Raw genomic sequence first — 16,560 nt, forward strand, 5'->3', positions numbered from 1 at the left:
AATTTATACTCCACCTAATAAGGTATGAGGGCAATTACCAGTATATTATAAGCTTCTGAACTCGGAAAATATCTCCCTGCAGTTTAATTTCCCTTTCTCTTTATGATGAGTGAAACTGAGTATCTTTTCCTATGTGTTTTATTGTTTTTGAGACAGGGTTTCTCTCTGTCCCCCAGGCTAGAGTGCAATGGCATCACCTAGCTCACGGCAGCCTTGAACTCCTGGGCTCAAGTGGTCCTCCTGCCTCAGCATCTTGAGTAGCTGGGACTACAGGGACACACCACCATACCTGGCTAATTTTTCTATGTTTTGTAGAGATGGTCTCACTCATGCTCAGGCTGGTCTCGAACTCCTGAGCTAAAGCAGTCCTCCCACCCTGGCCTCCCAGAGTGCTAGGATTACAGGTATGAGTCACCACGCCCAGCCTCTGTATGTGTTTAAAAGCAATCAGGTTTTCCTGCTCAGAGGAAAACACACAGACTTAGAGAGCTGCATCAACAAATGGGACCGATCACCCTCTTTCTGCTGGGTAACAACCTCCAATCACTTTTAAGAATCAATCCTTGGTGTAACCCAGGAGGCTTCCCACATTCAAGCCCCATCTGCTTCTCCTACAATTTATCTACCCTCTTCCCCAATTTGCCAACTCAGGCATTTACTCAAAGGAGTATGTACCAAGCACAAGTGAGATGCTGTTCCAGGCACTGGAGATTCAGGAAAGCTAAGGTCCCTGCATTCAAGGCATTTCCCAGCTGATGCTCAAATAAATGAATGGTTCCTTCAGTTACTTCTTGCTAGATCCTCTCTGTGTAATGTCTTTCTGCCCTAACAAACTCCTACTCATCCTTCAAAACCCAAGTCAGACACCTCCTTTAAGAGGCCTTCCTCATCACTGCTCAAACCATCAGCCTCCCGCCTTTGCAATGATTTTCTTACTCGTCCATCACCACCTCTGTACTTCAAGGACCATGCAAGGATCTCAGTGCCAGGACCATGTTGTACTTGCCTTTGACTCTGACCCTCCTCACCCAGCAGGTACTCAGGTATTATTAACCCTTTGCACTCGGATGTCGAGTGTGACTCCACATGGTTAGCAAAAATTATAGAGATTAAAATTACTCTTTGAATGTATCAATAATTTGAAATACAAAAAAATCCAAATAAATAAGTTTGTATGAAAAGAAACTCCAGTTTTTTATTCTACTGCCACGCTTTGTAAAATCTGGGGTATTAAAAAAATTAAATGCCGAGTAGAATAAAGGAATCGAGAAAAAAGCAAGCGAGTGCAAAGGGTTAAGTACACAAATGGTCCCAAACCATTCCTTCCCACCCCAGCATTATCTCCTACTTTGTTTTGTTGGGGGGGGGGGTTGCTTTGTTATTTTTTTTTAAATAACAATCCATCCAGGTAAAGGCTAGCTATGACCCCTGGCTTTATGATCAGGTGGACGCAGATTCAAATTCAGCCCCTGACCCCATGTGAACCTGGGCAGGTCACCTAATTTCTCCAAGCCTCAGGCTCCTGACCATCAGGAAACCACATCGCTTGGGGAGAGTTCTGGTGAGGATTAAATGGGACAACGTGTGACAGGTGCTTTTGCACAGGGCTGGTTCTGTCACCAATACATGGCGGCTGTTAATATCTGACACTAACAGTCAACAATAAACACCACGACGACCACTGCACTGCCCAGCGTCAAGAAGCATAAAGGACCAAGAAAGCTCCAGCAAGGAGGTAAGCTCCAGAGGATGCCGGGGAGCATTTAAGGACACGGGGAAAGAGAGGCCGGGAAAACACTCAGCAAAGGCAGGCGCTTCCTCTGCAGAAGGCGAACTGAAGAGTGCACGCTAGCTTCCTGCTCAAAGCCAGATGGCCGGCCGGCCGACCGGACTGCAAGGCAGCAGGCAGGGAGAGGAAGGGGGGAGCGCACGCAAAGGGAAATCTGATTCCGAACGCGAACTTTCACCGTGGCAGAAAGCAGTCGGACCACCCCCCCACCCCGCCTGTCCTACACCGCCTGAGTCACACCCTGCCGCAGCCAACAGCATCAGTCATGAAGATAGGAGTGTGGGGGACCTCCTGGGTGTCCCTCACGTCCACCTTGACCTCGACAACCCTTGGAGGTGAGAAGTGTGACTCTCACTACTCGGGTTTAAGGGGGGTTGGGGGGGACGTGGCGTGAGTCACTGGAGTGTCTGGATCACTGACTATTCCCGATCCGAGGGACCACAGCTACACCCTAGTCTTCCTTCCCCGGGGCTCCCTCCTAATCCAGGGAGCCTCAAAATCCAGCCCGCCTGCCTGTCGCCGCCCTCCGATTCTGCCCTCGCCGGCCCAGGAACCTGGCCAGGTCTAACCGCAGAAAGTGCACCCCCAGCCCCGACTCCTCTTTACGGGATCCCTCGGCAGCTCGGTCACCGTTTCACGTCCCCTCGCCCTCAGCCCCGACACTCGAGGATCTGCAGAACGAGTCCAAGTCCGCCTGGCCCACGACCGTCGTCAGCTGAAGAACCACGAGGAGCACGCTCGCCCCGAGCATCGACCCACGCCCTCCACGGACACCGCCCCGCCCAGTCCTCCCAAGAAGAGGCACTGCTCTCGTCCTCACTTCACAGGTGAGGAAACTGAGGCACCAGGAGGTAAGACATCTTTCCAAAGGCCGTGCTGAAGTGGGTATTCACTGTCCCCACCTCAGCCCCCATTCATATTGTCCCCTCTCTGGCAAGGGCCCCCGACTCCTCTGCCCTCGGCCGTGTGCTCCGGCAAAGCTCCAGGGCCGAGTCCTTTACCCGCATCCTGGAAATCGTTCAAGAATGGGCACATGGCCCAGGCTGACCCTGGCACAGCAAGGACACATCTCTCTTTTCTCCAGCGAGATGGGGTAAGGATGTGAAGTTCGCAGCTGCCCCAGCCATTTATAAAGCAAGCCCAAGGCTGAGAGGGCGGCACCCCCACAGCAAGTGCGAGACGGAAGCAGCCAGACCCTCCGCACCGTGCTGGCCCCGGCGACGGGCCGCGCAGGAATCTGAGCGGGGGCCTTCCAAGAGGAAGATCTGAGCGCCCCAAACACCACCAAGTTCGGAACCAATGGCCTGTGCTAGTCTCCCGTGGCTGCTGTCACAAAGCGCCACAAACTTGGTGGCTTAGGAACACAGCATTCGGTTGCGGAGGTCAGAAATCTGTAACGGGCCTCACTGGATGAAAATCAAGGTGTGGGCAGGGCTGCGTCCCTCCTCTCTGAGGAAGAATCCATTTCCTCGCCCACACTCCTTCCTCCACCCGCCAAGCCAGCGGCGCTGACCCAGCTCTCGCACCCCGTCACCCTGCTTCCCTCTTCTGCCTCCTCGTCCACCCGTGAGGACGCGATGGCACTGGGCCCACCTGGACGCTCCAGGATAATCTCCCGTCTCAAGGTCAGCCCGTCAGCAACCTTAATTCCATCTGCGACCTTCGCTCCCTCTGCTGTGTCCCGCAACACACCCGCACGCCCCCCGGCATTGGGCTGCGGATGACGCTGGGCGGCCATCGGCCTGCCTCCCGCAGCCCTCGGGCTTGCTCTGGTCCACCCCGCCTCCACTCCATGGGCCTCCCGGGGCCGCCATCACTGCCTCCCGACCGGGTCAGACTCAGGAGCCACCGAGCCACCGCGGTCCTGGGCAGCCCCAAGACGTGGCCTCAGCCAAGACCGACCCTGACGGTGACCTGCTCTCCAGCTCAGCTGTGCTCGTCACGGAAGCGCCCAGGTGCCGGCAGCTCCCCGACCTCCTCCGACACCCACTGCTCCTGCCTGGACGGCACAGCTTCCGGAGGGACGCCCCGCCAAGGGCCACGGGGACAAGGGAAGCAGTCCCACCCAGGGCCCTGCCAGCCACTGCCAGGGCAGGAGGGAAGGTGACGGAGAGGACTCGGTGGACAGACAGGCGGGGAAGCGACTACAAATTTGAATGGCTGCTCCGTGTCCCCGTCTGGGGTGAGAGGAGGGTGAGGGAGGTGACGGCGACCCACTACGTACTACGAGTTCCCCGGGGCCTGAACATCCACCTTCCAATTCAATCACCGCAACGACTCACGCCAGTTGGGTTTCTATCGCTCAGCGGACAATCATCCTCCAGGGACCATTATGTGCCCACACCAGCTGGAAGTAAAATAAAGTCCTCACGCTCTGGCCATTTCATTCTATCTGAAGAGGCAGATGCTGCCAAAGAAAAATAAGCAATTCTATGCACGTCCGATGGGAGCAAATGCCCTAAAGAACCGGGGGACGGGGGAAGGGGTAATGGCAGTGGGCGGGCACGTGCTGGTTTTGTACCAGCTGGACACAAAAGGCCTCTGGGCCAAGATGACATCTGAGCAAAGACCTGAAAGAAAGAGACACGTGCCACCTTCTCCTATCTACTGAAAGAATACGAGTGAGGGTGCACGAAGGTCATCAGTAGCATGTACCGGACGCTGTTCTAAGTGTTTTATATCACACTGAATCCTCATGTTCAACTCTGGAACTCAGGTGCGATAAGAAAACCCATTTTACAGATGCAGAAACTGAGGCCCAGTCACATGACCTGCAAGCAGTATGCACGGTCAGGAATTGGAATCCAAGTGCAGATGTCGCTGTAGACAAAGTTCTAAGTTTGCATTTTTTTTTAATCAGATGCATATACCATTGTTCCCATTTAAAATTAGCATGAAAGGAGATAGACACACGCTCATACACATCTACATAGGAAAATATTCTTAGAAGGATTCAAGGAAAAGAAAGAAAAAAAGCTAATCTCCAGGGGGCAGACCTGAAACCAGGGAGAGGAAGGCGACTATTAGTTTTTATTATCTTTTGCACTGTTTGAATTTTTTCCTCTGCATGTATTGCCTCTAAAATAATAATAAGACTAGTTCACACTCTAAATAAATAAATAACAGCAGCAGGAATTTAAGGGTGGACGTTTTTAAATGCTGAGTTGGAATCAGAGAGAAAGCACATATTTACTGAGTGCCAGTAACAACATAGCTGCCACGCCAGGCACGGCGCTCTGTGTGTTCCAAGCACTCGTCCATTTAGACCTAGCAACAGCCCTACAAAGTCAGGGTCATCAAAACTGCCCCCCTTTTCTCGCGAGGACTCTGAGGTCCAGAGAGTTTTCATAACTTGCTCAGGCCCGTAACCCAGGAAGAGACAGAGCCGGGATTTGAACCCACAGAGAATCTCACACTGAGCTCTCTACTCCTGGGCTCCAAACACCCCTAAACCAGGTGACTGGACCCCTAAGGGCTTTGCAAGGGTCCATGGTGGATAGACAGGCTCCCCATCTGCCTGACGTGGCTGAAAGGCAAGTTCTCCAGGGCAGATCAACTAAGTGGCCTCGGGCCTTGCAGATTCCAAATTCATCTCTGCAGAACAGAGAAGCCGGTTCTGATTCAGACATGGAAACACCCCCCAACTCCCCGTCCCACCCACTGAACATGAGCAGTGCAGGGCCGTGGTCAAGCACACAAGGTTCAGAGTCTGGGTTCCCGTCTCTACCACTCACAGGTATGTGCCCTCGAGCAGAGCTTCTCAACCTCGCAACCACTGAGATTTGAGGCTGAATAATGCTGTGCTGTGTGGCCATCCTGTGCACTGCAGGACAATGATCGGCACCCCTGGCCTCTACCCCCTCAATGCCAGTAGCACCCTCCCCGTCCTCCAGTTGCGACAATCAAAAATGTCTCTAGACACTGCCAAATATCCCCTGGGGGGCAATTTTGCCCCCCATTGCCCTAAAGCAAGGCAGTTCATGTCACCAGGCCTTGGTTTCCTCATCTGTGAAATGGGACTAATTCTAGAACCCAGCTATTGCAGAGCCATCAGGAAGGTCAAATCAGATGACCCACATGGTTCCAGTTTCTGCTCCTGGCAGCCAAGAGACTGCTCGAAACATACAAGTGCACACAGTTCCATTCATGCATTCACTCAGTGTCTCATACAATGAATATTTACTGAGCACCTACTATGTGCCGATCCCTGGGCTCGTCATAGGATATGGGCATAAATCAGACATGATCTCTGCCCTCTCAAGACTCATAGTCCATCAAAGATGGAGCTCACAACACGGTGACAAAGAGCAATCCTTGCTGCGAAGGGAAGGGTGCTGGGACAGCAGGCACCAGGGACGAGGGTCTGGGAAGGTGACATCTCAGCAGAACGGCTGGGTCAGGAGCCTCTAGGCAGAGGTCTGGCCATCCCAGAGCACGTAGCAGGCAGAAGGACGGCACGAGCAAAGGTCACGGGGGTGAGGAGGCGGCCCATGTGACCACAGTGATGAGCCAGACCCAAGATGGGGCCAGAGAAGTCACCAGGGGCCACGGCATGGCCAGTCTTGGAGCCGTGGGGGGGGGGGGGGCACAGATTTTTGTTCAAGTGACATAGGAGGCCCTTGGAGGGCATTTCACAGGGGTGAAATTACTAAATTATTAGATTATTATACTATTAGAATATTATTGAAATTAGAATATTACTCAACCTTAAGAAGGAAAGAAATCCTGCCATTTGCAACAACAGGGATGAACCTGGAGGACATCATGCTAAGTGAAATAAGCCAAGCACAGACACATAGTGCATGATTCCACTTACATGTGAAATCTAAAAAAGCTAAACTCACCTAAGCAAAAAGTAGAACAGTGGTTGTCAAATGTAGGGGGAAATAGGGAAGTGTTGGTCAAAGGGTATGAAGTTTTGGTTATGTAAGATGAGTAAGTCCTAGAGCTCCACTGTACAGTATAGGGCAGGGGTCCTCAAACTTTTTAAACGGGGCCAGTTCACTGTCCCTCAGACGGTTGGAGAGTGCGCACTGTGGGCCCAGGACGAGTTGGCTGCTAAGCAGGACAGGCAGCTGCAGCAAAAACACCCGGAGGGCCAGATGTATGTGGCCCGCGGGCCGTAGTTTGAGGATGCCTGGTATAGGGTCTATAGTTAACAAAACTGTACACCTAAAAATTTGCTAAGTGGATAGACCTTATTTTTTTTTATTTCAGCAAATTACAGGGGTACAAATGTTTAGGTTACTGATATTGCCTTTGCCCCACCTGATTCAGAGTTTCAAGCGTGTCCTTCCCCCAGACAGTGCACTGCACCCATTAGATGTAAATATACCCATCCCCTCCTCCCCCCTCCCACCTGCCTGACACCTAATGAACGTTACTTCCATATGTATACTTAAGTGTTGATCAGTTAATACCAATTTGATAGTGAGTACATGCAGTGCTTGTTTTTCCAGTCTTGTGATACATCACCTACTAGACCAGGCTCCAGCTCTATCCAGGAAAATGCAAGAGGTGCTATATCACCATTGCTTTTTCTGGCTGAGTAGAATTCTATGGTATACATATACCATATTTTATTAATCCACTCATGCATTGATGGGCACTTGGGTTGTTTCCACATCTTTGCAATTGTGAATTGTGCTGCTATAAACATTCTAGCGCAGATGTCTTTGTTATAGAATGTCTTTTGTTCCTTTGGGTAGATGCCCAGTAATGGGATTGCTGGATCAAATGGTAGCTCTACTTGTAGCTCTTTGAGGTATCTCTGTATTACTTTCCACAGAGGTGCATTCCCACCAAGTGTGTAGATCTTATATTAAGTGTTCTCTTCACAAATAAGTGAATAGGTCAGGAGGAAATTATTAAAGGTGACGGATATGTTCATGGCATTGATGTGGTTTTGGTTTCCTGGATGCAAACTCACCTCCAAACTCCTCAAGTTGTGTACATTAAATATGTACAACTCATTGTACGTCAGTCATATCTCGTCAACGTGTTAAAAAAAGAAAAACCAAGACCCAGAAATGACAGGAAGGAAGGAGGAAGTGTAGTCAGCGTGCAGAGCTGGGGCAGGGACCCAGGTTCTAACAGCTAGAACAGCCCTGGCATCTCTCCCCTCCAGAGGGTGGTCACCAGGCAGGCTCAGCGATTTACATACTGATGTGAGATCAAGTGGAACAAAAGGTGCACAACAGGGTGTGTGGCATGCTCCATTTGTGTGAAAAAAGGAGAAAATGAATGAATATACGCAACACAAGAAGTATACATACATGCCCACAGGTGAAAAAATCTCTCTGAAAAGAAAACCCCTGGCCAGGTGTGGTGGCTCATGCCTGTAATCTCAGCACTTTGGGAGGATCACTTAAGCCCAGGAGCTCCAGACCGGCCTGGGCAACATCAAGACTCTGTCTCTACAAAAAATTTTAAAACTTAGCCGGGCGTAGTGGTGAGTGGCTAGAGCCCCAGAGTTTGAGGCTGCAGTGAGCTAGGATGATGCCATTGCACTCTAGCCTGGGAAACAGAGCAAGACTCTGTCTCAATTTTTAAAAAGAAAAGAAAGAAAAGAAAAAAATATCCTAGGACCTAGTAACAATGGTGACTTCCAGGGAACCCAGGAGGCAGGTCCAGGGTTGGGTAGGATGCTTTCCAGGGATATCTTTTTATATTTTGGATTCTGAAGCATCAATATGCACTGCCTTTTCACAAACAAAGGAAGGAAGGGCAAGAGAGAAAGGAGGAAGGGAATAAATGAGGACCAACGGGACAACAAAGAGCGCAGACCTGGAGCTGGGGCCTGGGTGTGAACCCAGCCACCACTTCTCGGTATCTCCAGCCACGAGGGGACACATCCAGGGCTGAAGCAGGGTGCAAACCTGCAGGGCTGTCCCTCAGGCTGATGACGGCAACCCTAATAATAAAGCGGCAGCTCTTACTAAGCACTGCCTGTGCTGGCGCCGCGCTCGGGTTTCATGTGCACCCCTCCCTTCTACACCATCGCAGGCTGTGGAGAAGGTGCTGGAACTATTCCTATTTTACAGAGAGAGACACGGAGGCAAACAGAGGCGCAAAAACATGCCCCAAGCCACACGGGCAGCGCCTGGCTCCACAGGCCCCACAAACTCTCCTGCACGAACCGAACCACCAAGGAACAGATGGGCTGGGCAGGCGGAAGGCAAAGCAACAGGCTGCCTGTCAAGGCCAAGGCTATGTGCAAAACCGCCCCAAGTGTGGGTCACCCGGCAAAGGGGTAGCACAGAAGCCAAGGGAATGTGAGGAAAGGAGGCCCGAAGGGAGGTCAGGGGACCCGCTGGGCTTTTGGACGCCATCCTGTTTAGAGAGAGGCATGGGGCGTACTTTTCCCACCGCAGCCCTGCAAGGATCCGGGACAGGCTTCCGTCTCCAGCGAGAGGCGAGCATAGCTGCCGGCACACGGGATGGGAGGAAGGCAGCGGCGGCGCCAGCATCAAGCTGACAGGGACGCCCCTGCCCACTGCGGGCTGAGCCGCACCCTTCCCTTGCCCCCCACTCATCAGAGCTGAGAATAAGCCCAGAAACGTGGGGTGGGGGCAACATGCAGACTTTGCCCCCAACACCCAGGAAGGCAGGGCCGAGGCCCAAAGTGCTCCTTGCCCTGTCCGGGCAGGCACCACACATCCTCACGCCTGCGCTGCAGAGTCACACCGTGGCAAGGAAGGGGACATGCAAAACTAAGTTACACGCGAAACCAAGACTCCCGTCACAGCAGGGCTTCCGGCGCTGAAAAAGAAACAGAGCGATGGCTGCCCGGCTGCCCATTGCAGGTGCCTGAATGTCTGAATGTCAGCCCGACATCTTGCTCACCGGGGGCCCTTCCCTGCAGAGCCGACACTTGTCCCTGTTTTCTGCATCCAGCCCTGGCCACTTTGCTCGTTTCCTCCCCTGCAGCCACTTCTTGTCCCCTTATTAGACTCTTAAGCTCCACCAAATCCCTTGGTCTCGGTCCAGGGTCTTGTGAGGGGTCAAGCGTGTGCCAGGCGCAGGGATGTGCCTGGGGACATGGCAGTAACAGGACAGACAGCACCCATTCACCTACTGAGCATCGTTCCTGGGGCTGAGGACCCGGCAATGACCGACAGGGACAAAGGGCCAGCCCTCCTGGAGCTGAAAGCCTGCCGAGAGGAGACGGAGGATGAGATGAGGCTGCGGAGGCAGGGCTGTGCGTGCATGCACGTGCGTGCATGCGTGTGTGTGTGTGTGCACGTGCGTGCGTGTGCCTGAGAGAGGAAAAGGCCCCAGAGGAAGGGGAGGGAGGGCCCTGCTGAGAAGCGGTATTTGAACAAAGGACAGAAGGAAACAAGGGAGTGCTCCAAATGGCCACTGGGGGAGAGCGCCCCAAGCCGGGGAAGCAGCAAGTGCCAAGGTCCTGAGGCAGGACCGTGTCTGGCACGTCCGAGCAGTAACAGAGAAGCGGCTGTGTCTCAAGAGTAAGAGGTGAAGTCAGGGAGGAAGGCACACGGCTGGGGGGGGGACAGATCGTGGAGGACTCCCAGGCCACTGTAGGGATTTTGACTTTCACTCAAAGTGACATGGGGACCATGGGGTTAATGAGTCATGATCTGATTTGTGTTTTAATATAGTGGTTCTCAACTGGGGGCAAGTTTGTTCCCCCAAGAGTCATATGACATTTGTAAACATTTTGGGTTGCCTGGAGGTAAGGGGGTTGTGCTGGTGGCATTTTGCGGGCAGAGGCCAGGGACACTACTCCACAAGTGCAACGCACAGGACAGCCCCACAACAGGGAAACATCTGAATATCCAGCCCCAAAGGCCCACCATGCTGAGGCTGAGAAGCCCTATTTTAACAGAAGTCCTGCTTATCGTGTACGCTTCCCAAACACACCCCTTCTCGGCAAGGATGGGTTCCGGCCCCACCACGTACAAATAGGCTAACCATCAAACGAAGTTTCCAGATCAGTGACGTGGCAATACTGAGATTATGTAAATAAGCACTTAAACATGGCAGAACACACAGTAGGCGCTCAATCAATATCACTACTACCGTTGTTACCCCCAGATTCCCTCCTTGCTACGTCCCTTCCACATCCTCTAGCCTTCCCGAATGACCCGCTGTTCCATTCCATAAAGATGCCCACGTCCCAATCCCCAGAACCTGCACCTGTGTCCATCACACTCTGCATGTGTGATGGAGGATTCTGAGATGGAAAGCATGTCCCCGTGGGCCCAAGGGAAGAAAAGGGGACAGGGGAAGGCAGGAGAATCCGAGTCAGAAAGCGGCTGTGACAGCAGAAGCAGAGGTCAGGGTGGCATGAGGCCGCCAGGAGTGGAGGTGGCCTCTGCAAGCTGGAAAGGGCAAGGAGGTGGATTCTCAGAAGGGGTCCCGCCCTGCGTGTCGGACTTCTGACCTCCAGAACTAGAAGTGAAGACATCTATCTGTAGGGTCTTGAGCCACTAAGTGTATGGTAACTGGTTACAGCAAAAATAGGAAACCGATACGCAGGCAATAAAAACAGAGCCAGTGGGGAAAGGAGGCTTGGCTCCTGCCCCAGCAAGGTGACATCTGTTCACACCCCCAACCTGGAAGTCGAACCTAGCCCGGCAGCAACCCCGTGAAGCCCTGCGTCCCGCCCTCCCGGGCAGCGCTACATACTGACTGCATCTTGACGTCTGCACCTAAACACTGGTCCCGTGAGGCCGTGACACATCCATGTGCAGAGCTTCCTCGCACCCCACGCCCCCACGGAATGGGTGGGACAGACTGTATCGACCCAGCCCCTCCTGGACCGCCACTCGGGCTGCTGCCAGTCCTTTGCTATTCCAAACAATGACGCGATGACTTCCCTTAGAAACTGCTTCTCCAAAGAAAACCAAAGAAACCAAAGAAAACATGGGCAAGCCTGATCTGCAGACCAACTGGCCTTCGCTTAATCACTCCTAAGCCTCAAGGTGACAGAAAACAAGGAAAAAGGCCCAGGTTACGTTTGATAACCTGGAGTTACATAATGAGAAGCAGAAAAGCAAGAACACATGCAGACCCGGTGACCCCTACGGAAATTCAGTCTTTAAAACACCGCTAATTGGAGATGTATGTGCTCCTAGAGGCTTATCGCTCTATAAATATTACAGCATATACTATTATTATATAATGTTTAAATTTTAACAACATAGGAACTACCTAAATCTGCGCTGTAGAGATGTGCTGTAAGACACACACCGGATTTAAAAGGCTCTACATGAAAAAAAAGAATGTGCAATATAGCTCACTCATAGTTTTCATATTGATTATGTGTTGACATGATAATACTCTGCAATATTGGGTTAAATAAAATACATTTTTAAGACCATTTCACCAATTTCTTTTTTATTTTCACGCAGCTGTGAGACAGTTACGATTCCACATGTGGCCCGTGTTCTATTTCCACTGGACAGTACCAGTCTAGCCAGTGAAAAGCAGAGAAACGATCAGTGAAATGACTGCACGTGGATTTGCTGGAACACTACACAGCCATGACCCTTGAGAAATACACAATCCCTTTAGTTTGAAATCATGAAAGAAAAAAAGTGGTGCACCACTAGAAGATATGTAACTTGCTCAATTCATTCCACGCCCGACAAATACCTATTTGCATGGCCTGGGTGACGACGCCCCTAGACACTGCAGCCAGAGGACATCTCCAAAATGCAGTCCTGATCCTGTCACCCTGTGCTGAAAACTCTTCCAGGTTCCCAGAGCTCTCAGGATAGAGCACAAACCCCTCACCACAGCCGTTGGGTCCAGCCCAGCTCACTGTTCCAGGACCCCTCCATGCCCCAGGGCCTTTGCACAGTCGGTTCCCTCTGCCTGGAGTCTACCTCCTCCTCACCGCTCCCACCTTCAAGTCAGGGGCACCCTTCAGCTCTCAGCTGAAACATCTCTTCCTCAGGGAGGCCCACCCACCTCCCCTCACCTTTCTGAAACACGTCAAACCCCCCATCTAACGAGCCGACGGCACTCTGCACATTCCCACCGAGCACTCACCAGACTTTGTCATTAAATATTTCTTCCAGATTTTATTTTATGTATTATCTAATATTTTATATTGCATAGGCTACGGAATATGCTACATAGAAGTTAAGACACCATGTATAGTATATATGACCAGGATAAACCACATGAGTTGCCATTTGTGTAGGTCAGGGGTTGGCAGACTATGGCCTCTGGGCCAAATCCAGCTGCCTGCTGGTGTACAGCACACAAGCTAAGAAGGGAGCCCACATTTTTAAAACTGTAAAAAAAAAAAAAAAAAAAGACTATTTTCATCTTGCTGAGAGGTCTGCAAATAAAAAAGTACTACTTGGCCCTTCACAGAAAAAGTGTGCCAACCCGATGTAGGTCAAAACTCGCCGAATGCTGGCAATTTCCTACGGCGTGATCTGATGTTGCTTATTGTAGACAGCATATTTTCCTTATCTCTCTCTCCCCAGATTGCTGGTTCCTCGAGGGCAGTGAATGCCCAGATGCTGTCCCTCGACACACACTCCACACTCAGGGCCCGGCTCTGGGCAGACAGGCTCGCGGGAAGCACGAGGAATCTATGAATGAACGCCAGATCCAGCTTCGGTGCCGTCAGCATTTGTGATCATTAGGCCAGGCACTCACCGCTCCAGGTTAGAGATAAATTAGTGGGATGATTAAAATGTTCTAACAGCGACTATGGTGATGGATGCACAACTCTGTGAATACACTAAAAGCCACTAGTTGCACACTTGAAGGGGGTGAATCATACAGTATGTGAATTAATTATATCTCAGTAAAGCTGTTTAAAGAAAACAGAGATAAGACCCAGGGTCATTTTGACTATGTGTAATTTGCACCCTACACATGCTCCATTTAGAACCTAACATCCTCCTCAAAAATATTAATAAATATACATAGACCTCCATTACCGCAGTAAAAGGATACCTCATCTAGACTAGACTCATTTGCATTTGTTTAAAAAATTTAAATGCGACATCTTTTCCCGCTGCTATACATCTTGCTACTAGGTGACACATTCTCTTGACCCAGGGTTTCTCACCCCCGGCACCACTGACATTTTAGGTCAGATAATTTGTTCTGTGCACAGTAGGATGTTTATAGCATCCCTGGCCTCTACCCACAACATGCCAGTTGCACCCCCACCCCCAGCTGTGACAACAAAAATGTCTCCAGACATTGCCAAGTGTCCCCTGGGGGGCAAGATCACTCCCCATTGTGATTCACGGCCTTAACAATTTTTCCACTCCTGCCACCAGTATCTAGTGACTCTGAGTACCCATCCACCTGCCCATCCAGTCATTCAACTCATTTACTGAGCCCCTGCTTGTAACGGGTCTTGAACTAGAGACACACACACTTGTCCTGCCCTCAGGCAGCTTAGAATCTTGAGCACGAGGCGGCAGGACGTGTACATAAATAGCTACCATGAAGGATTTTAAAAGCCTGAAGTGCTGTCAGAGAGATACATATAAATGGCAAGAAGTCTGCAGAAGAGAGAGGGGTTAATTCACAAAGGAAAACTCATTTTCCTCATCCATATGGCAAGGACAATCACCTGCTTTTCAGAGACACTGTGAAGATGAAATTCACACATGAAGTCATTTCATATTCACCCCAGCCCCTCTGAAGTGGATAGGATCGTTCTCATTTTTGCAGAGGAAGGGAGTAAGGCACAGAGAAGGAAAGCAACTTGCCCACAGTTGCACAGCCTGTATGTGGAAGAGATACACTTCGATGCAGGCAGTCCAGCTCTCTGCTGTGTGTCCTGCCTGCTGGAGATAGCGGGGATAAAATCATTATGTGACAATAGATGGGTACCCAGTGACCACTCTACTCATAGAAGCTGTTGTTATTTCCACCTGGCAGGTCAGAGCAGGCTTCTTGCAGTAGGTGAAATCTAAGGAAGCCAAGACGCTAAGATTTGCCAACACGGAGACAGGAGGGAGCGACATTCCAAGAGGAGCCGAACAGCACGGGAGACAGTGTCTGGGCAAGTTCAGGGTGTGCGAGGACGTTAAGACATGGACCCATCAGCCAAGAGAGGGCCCAGTGGCTAAAACCACTTGGAGGATGGGCCAGGGCCAGGGCCTGGGCCAGCTGAGTGGAGGAAAATGAAACTTCACTTAGGATTCCAACCAGGAAAGTGCTGCATCACTCAGACACAGCAAAAGCTCCCAGGAATTGTGAAATCAAGAGGGAAAACTGCGGGCTTACCCTTCTCTTGAATACAGCGAGGAACAGGAAACTGGAAAAACTGCTGTCATCGTCAAATGCTCCCTCAGAGACACCCCAGTCCTCACCCCGCCAACCCCACGCCAACCCCGCCCTGGAGCCGGCCTGGCTCACCCGTCCCTCCCGAGCTCTGGCTGCTCCCAACCGCAGCCCTGGCTCTGCACTCTGCACTCCCCATGGCCGTGCACACGGGCCGGCCGAGCGGGCAGCGCGCAAGGGAAGCCCCACGACTTGACTTGGCGGTGTGGGGCTTGGGCTCTGGAGCAGCAGATGGGCACAAGTAGCACCACCACCTCCTGGCTGTGCAGCCTTGGGGAACTCACCCCACCTCTCTGAGTGTGTCAAATGGAAGGAATAACACTCATCTCTCAGAGGGCATGACACTCAACATTGGGAAGAAGGGTAGTCATTAGGGGGTGAGTTTGCTGCTGCTACTTCTACCATAGTGTTATTGCTACTGTTGTTGTTGTCACCGTCACTGTTTGAGTAAACAGCTCATAAAGCCACAAGCCAAAATGCTGAAGCCTCCCCTAGAAAACTGACTTTAATTCTGCCTTGCTCAAGGATTAACCAAAGTCACGTGGCACAGCCTGCTAAACTCCTCTCTGGCCCACCCCAGGGTGCTTACGGGACAGCACAGTTTGAGGGTTTCTGGCCAGACCCTGGAGCCAGACAGCCTGGGTTTAAATCCAGGTCTGTCATCTACTTGCTGGGTGACTTCACCTCTGTCTGCCTCTGGTTTCCCCATCCGTAACATGGGCATAACCACAGTCCCAACTTCCCAGGGTGGTTGTCGAGATGAAGTCACTAGCTAGTAAAAAGTATACTGCTATATACGTAACAGTAAAACAACTAGCTCATTTAACTTTACAACTCTGTAAGATAGGCACTACTATTATCCCCACTTTGCACATGAGGGAACAGAGGCGTGAAGAGATAAAGTCACTTGTCCAAGGTCACAGAGCTAGCGGCAGAAGCAGGGTCCGAATGGTGGCTACAGTGGCTCTCTGAACGTGTCCACGACCTGGGCCTCCACGGGACAGGGACGGCGAACATCTCACTCACCGTGGATTGTGCCCCAGCACCAAGCATCAGATGTATGACAACAAAAGGATTAACAGACAGAAGAGGAGGAAGCAATGAAGAGAGGAAGGAAGAAACTGGAAGCTGTCATCATACTGCACTGATGCTAAGACTTGTATTTCTCCACACTTTAATATCTTTGCTGTCAGTCTGTGTCTCTCAATCATTCCATCCCATAAATACTGCTGACCATGTTGTTACAACGTCTCTGAAATTGGGACGCATGTCACCACCGCTGGCCTCTCGGGTCCCATGAACTGTGGCACGTGTGTATCGACAGGATGGTCTCCTCTCTAACCTAGCTGCACCACTGAGGGATGGCAAGAGGCTTTTTTCCCTAAGTTTCCACAATCAAGAAAGAAAAATGAAAAAGTCCCTCTTAGCCACACCCCCCACCCCTCACTCCTGCTCTATAAAAGCTCAGTTGACTTTAACAG

The 16,560-nt window shown here is 51.3% G+C and overlaps 1 protein-coding gene across 2 annotated transcripts in view; it reads right to left on the reverse strand.

Moving 5' to 3' along the window:
- ABCC1 (ATP binding cassette subfamily C member 1 (ABCC1 blood group)) overlaps window positions 1–16,560 on the reverse strand; it is a 115,870-nt gene that overhangs the window by 84,208 nt on the left and 15,102 nt on the right. The window contains exon 1 of one of the 2 annotated variants that reach the window (XM_075995145.1): window positions 15,023–15,041. The exons of the other annotated variant lie outside the window; for it this stretch is intronic. The gene's annotated coding sequence lies outside the window, so the exon portion shown is untranslated. Of the gene's footprint in view, window positions 1–15,022; window positions 15,042–16,560 lie in introns of those variants that run through there. 2 annotated transcript variants of the gene reach the window in all.

This window comes from Microcebus murinus, chromosome 19 (assembly GCF_040939455.1).
Source record: "Microcebus murinus isolate Inina chromosome 19, M.murinus_Inina_mat1.0, whole genome shotgun sequence".
NCBI lineage: Eukaryota > Metazoa > Chordata > Mammalia > Primates > Cheirogaleidae > Microcebus > Microcebus murinus.